The sequence below is a fragment of the Octopus bimaculoides genome, chromosome 1 (assembly GCF_046866305.1).
Source record: "Octopus bimaculoides isolate indiv1 chromosome 1, ASM4686630v1, whole genome shotgun sequence".
NCBI classification, from domain to species: domain Eukaryota; kingdom Metazoa; phylum Mollusca; class Cephalopoda; order Octopoda; family Octopodidae; genus Octopus; species Octopus bimaculoides.
The window spans coordinates 166,591,133-166,596,961 of NC_142928.1; positions in this window are offsets into that span (position 1 = coordinate 166,591,133).

Genomic DNA, 5,829 nt, shown 5'->3' on the forward strand with positions numbered 1-5,829 from the left:
TTTCTGGTCTATGTTCCTTTTTTTCTTCTCTTATTTCTTTTCCGTTCTGTTTCCTTTCGTTTCTTACATTTTTTTTGCTTTGTTTTTTTTTTTTGTGACTTTTCCGAATTTTTTTATATTTATATATTATTCTTATGATTATTAGATTTTTTTTTGTTTTTGTTTTATCTTTAATCTCTGGAGACGGAAGCAAAACAAATTGTTCTTTTAAATGAAACTTGACATGCATATATTTAATCATTGATGGCGAGAATAGAGTAGACTTTAGAAAGATAGAGAGATAGAGAGACATATATATATATATATATATATATATATATATATATACCTACATATGTGTCTGTGTATGTGTGTTTGTGTGTGTACATATATATATATGTGTGTGTGTGTACATATATGCATATACGTGAAAAACAGAGTTAGAGGGATCATCTAGAGAGAATGATATTTAAATATTAAATGATACACAACAGGATACACACACACACACACACACATTAATATGTGTACGGTGAGAAAGCTTCTGAGAGTGAGAGAGAGAGAGAGAGAGAGAGAGAGAGAGAGAGAGAGTAAGAACGAAATAGCGTAAGGTTAAGAGAACGAGACAGTTGGATAGAGAAAGGGATTTATCTGTTGATCATTATTATTATTTTTTATATCTGTATTTTTGTTTTTCTATCATCAGTAACAAACAGTATTGGTCATGTCGTATTTACGAAGATACGACTGGAGAAGCCAACAGAACGAATACAACTCCCCTAATGGTATTATAAGCTGTCGATGCGAATAAACAATTATATAGAAATTATTAATCATATAGAGTGTATTAAAAGATGCTGTGTGTTTTCCGTGAGTGATATTAGCCTCCTCTTCCCACTCCGTATTTCTCTGCTTTCTCTCCCGTTCGCTCTTTCTCATTCCCTCTTTTAATGTACATTTATGCGCAAACGTATCTATCTATCTGTCTGTCTGTCTGTCTGTCTATCTATCTATCTATCTGCTTGTATATATGTGTCTGACTGTCTGTCTGTCTCTCTGTCTATCTATCTTTTTGTCTGTCTGTCTGTCTATCTGCCTCTCTCTCTGTCTGTCTCTCTGTCTATCTTTTTGTCTGACTGTCTGTGTTTCTATCTATCTATCTATCTATCTATCTATCTATCTATCTATCTATCTATCTATCTATCTATCTACCTGTCTATATACCTATCTCAGTTTCTCTCCTTTCTTGTGCGTGTGTGTATGTGTGCGTATTTGTGTGTGCGTGTGTGTATTTTTGTTTGTGTATGTATGTATGCGTGTGTGATGTGTGAGTGTGTGGTGTGTGCGTGCGTGTGCGTAGTTTATTTAAGCTGGGCCAGTGACTTGTTACTCTGGAGTTTCCTCAGCATACAGCTGCTCCATCAGAGAAATCAGGCATGCACACAAATATGTACGCATGTATGTATGTATGTATGTATATGTATGTATATAAGCATGTTTATCACAGAGTCCCCACAGAAAAAAAAAGCAGTCGCGTTTGTGTGCAAAATATGTAGTTACATCATTTTAAGCACGTTTCAGTAACAAGAAATGATTATTAATTATCCAATGTAAATCATATAATCTAGTTGCATTGTCAAGTCGTCAGAGATGTGTAACTGTCATTCGTAATTTTAAGTATACATAGTGAATTAGTGAAAGTGTTGCTATCACTGGTACCAACACAAAAAATTGTTGCTGCTAGCCAATGCGTTCCATCCCCGTCGCTAATACTAGCACATATCCTGGGCACTATCATGACGACTTATGAGAACGCTATTATATTAACCGCCATCTCCATTTTTCTCCATATACTTACAGCGTTTCACTTCATCGTAAAAGTAATTGGGGGTGGTGATTACCAGAATCGTTTGAGTGTTGCACAAAATGTCTTGTATTTATTCCAGCTCTTTACATTCTGAGTTCAAATTCCGTCGAGGGGATCTTTGCCTTCCCTCGATAAAACAAATTATCAGTCAAGTACAGGGATTTATGTAACTGACTAACTCTTACCCTAATATCTGAGGATAAGCATTACCAGCATCGTCAGCATCTTCACAGCTACATGTATCACCGTCTACAATCTAAGCGGGCATAAGTGCTGTACACCAGAGGAGTTACCGCTTATCTTGGTCGCATATAGAAGTAGAGATAGGTATTTAGAGAGATGGGCAAATAGATAGGTAGCTAAGTGGATCGATAGATAGATAGACAGATAGGCAGGCAGACAGACAAGTAGGCAGGCAGGCAGCTATATATATATATATATATATATATATATATATATATATATATATATATATATATATATATATATATATATATATATATAGATAGATAGATAGATAGATAGATAGATAGATAGATTGTTCAATGGAATAAATAAGTAATAGTTAGACAGAGAGTACGGACGTACTGATGGATGTAGTAGTATGCCGTGAGAAAGATGTCCATCATACAACTCGGTCACCCTTATTTTGACCAATAGACACCTGACCTTTTGGGAAACTATTCTGTTGTGATAGACAGAGAGATTGATAGATAGAATTATGGACAACCTTCAAACTAGTAGTTGGACAATGATTTAGACGGATAGATAGTTCGGTAAGATTGATAGCATTTATATGTTCGTACTTATATACTAGTTGTGTGTTTGAATTCATGTATGTATATGTGTGTGTATTTGCATGAAAATGAATAGTTGCATGCATATGTGTGTGCGTGCTAGATTGTAGTTATATTTATTTGCAAGAATGCGTGCATGAATGCGTATATGTATGCACGTGTCCGCATTTATACATTTGTATGCATGTTTTTTTTTTATATTTGCAGAAATGTTGTCGACCATCTGGTTTCGAGTTCAGTTCCACTGCGTGACGCTTGGAAGAAGAACCTTCTACTATAGCCACGGACCAACCAAAGCATTTGTGAATGAATTTGAGAGACGGAAATAGTACGCAAGTCCGTCGAATGGATTCATTCATATATACACATATTCATTCTGTCTCTCACACGCATATAATAATGAAGACAACATTTTCAATCTATCTATCTATCTATCTATCTATCTATCTATCTATCTGTGTAAAAAAAAAACAGACTCCGTCGCTTACGAAGACGAATGTTCCAGTTGATCCGATCACAGCTTGCTCGTGAGATTAACGTGCAAGTAGGTGAGCACTGCACAGGTACGCGTATCCCTTTACTTACTTCTCAGGGAGATTCAGCGTGACATAGGGTGTGACAAGACTGGCCCCTTTAAAATACAGATACTAATCATTTTTTCCAGCTGAGTGGACTGGAGCACCGTGAAATAGTGTCTTGCTCAAGGACACAACGCACCACCGGAAATTGAACTAGCGACCCTACGATCGCAAGCCGAATAACCTAACCACTAAGCTGCACGCCCTCACACGTGCCTTCTCTCTCTCTCTCTCTCTCTCTCTCTCTCTCTCTCTCTCTCTCTCTCTATATATATATATATATATATATATATATATATATATATATATCTCAATTAGAAAATGGAGGATAATATGCTGAACCCAACTACTTGCAGGCAGTGTATCCCGTTGAATTCATTAATTTAATTCGTAGCTAAAGTGACAAAAAAAGAAAAGACCCAAAGTACAGGTGTTTATAACAAACCATGTTATTTTGCCAACCGGGTTTACATATAGAAGTACAAAGTACATAAGAAATTAGAGAATGAACAGAAGTTTAATCTTACAGCTGTTTTGGCCTAGCTTTGGCATGCCCCATTCTATCCGAATAGTTCTTGCCGGAGTGATTATCGGATGATATGTTGAAATGGGGTTACATGCCCGAATCGCTAGGCCTCTTCAGAGGTAAAAACAAAGGTGTAGTAGAGACAAGAACAAAAACAATAGCAAAGATAAGATAAAAATAAAAAACACTTACAGCTTTCTAAATACGGCAGATAGCGCTGATGCCATAAACCGCGTATGTGGTGGAATGCCTGTGTATAAATACTTGTATATGTACACATGTGAGTAAGGGAATATCCGAGTGAGGTTATGCACATGAACCCACACACATATATATATGCATTGGAGTGTCTATAGCCATTTGTAATGTTTGTAGGCTCTGGTGTGGCCTGACTTGTGTGTTCTGGAGCTCTCCCAACGAATTTTGAGCGAGGAAATATGAATGAAATGAGTTGCAGCAAAATTTGTACCTCGCTTGATCACAGAAGATCAAAAGCAGTCACGACTGAATGCGAGTCGTGAACTGAAAGAAAAGTTGGAAGTTGATCCAGACCTTTTCTCGAAGGCCATTCCTGGTGACGAAAAGTGGGGCTACGGAATTTGCACCCGGAACCATGTGGTTGGTTAGCAAGCTACTTACTACGCAGCCACTCCTGCGCCTAAAAGTGTGAGACGCTTACAGCATCTACATTTCGAAAGCGGCCACCCATCTAGGTCAACGTTGCTTAACTTTGGTGATCAGACGAGAACCGATGCTTTCAACGCGATACGACCGTAATACTATCAATATTGTTCTCTGCTCATTTTCTTTATGGTTTATCTCTAACATTTTTGCATTCTTTCCATTTATACACATACATGCACACAAACAGACACAGACACAGACACATACACATATGCATACTTATTTCCATACATGCATATATTCATATATATCAGTTCGTGAAGTATGAAATTTGCAGTAAGGTGGATGGTAGACTTTTACAGCTGCTCATTTTGCGCCATTATAATATTTTGACAATCTTTATTTTTTGTTAGGAAGCTGATGCATCTATTTCTTTATTCTAACTCAATTTGCGCTCTATAAAGTAAATATAAATCGTTTTTTGCTATTTTTGTTTAGAGATGGATAAGTCGGAAATTCATACAGTTTCGAAATAATGAGTTCTTTCTTGGAAATACATTATCACAGACAGCTCGGAATATTAATGGTGTATCTCATTCTAATGTTATAACACAGCAGGCAGTATCAAATTGGTTTGCAAAATTTCGTTCTGGTAACTTTGACCACACAAATGAACAACGCTGTCTACCAGAAACAAAAGTGGATAATCTTTTCTACTCTAGGCACAAGACCCAACATTTTGAGAGAGAGAGGGGGGGGGCAGCCGATTAGATCGACCCCACTATGTAAGTGGTACTTAATTTATCGACCCACGAAAAGATGAAAGGCAAAGTCGACCTCGGCGGAATTTGAACTCAGAACGTAAAGACAGACGAAATACCGCTAAGCATTTTATTCAGCGTGCTAACGTTTCTGCCAGCTTGCGCCTGACAAAAGTGGATAATGATGAATTGAAAGCCACCGTCGAGTCAGATCCATCTCCCAGTGCCTGTGAATTATCATTGTTGTTTGGTGTTAGCAAGCAAACAATATTGACCCACCTAGTTCAAATCGGTAAAGTAAAAAATTTTAATAAGTGGGTTCCACATGAACTCAATGAAAATCAGAAACAGCAACGTTTGACAGCCTGCATTATGCTACTTTCTCGTCACAAAAATGAATCATTTTTTAAAAATCGAATTGTAACGTGATGAGAAATGGATCCAATACAACCACCGTAAGCGTTCAGTACAATGGTCGGACAAAGACGAGTCACCAAAACACAGTCCAAAAAGCAAAATTTCTCAAAAGAAGCTGATATATATATATATATATATATATATATATATATATATATATATACATATACAGCAATAAGAAAATGGAGGGGATCAAGAGGTGGTATTCATCAACTTACAGACATTATATTATGTCTATTTTTTAAAAAAGACAATTTTAAAGAAGCAACAGATGTATGTA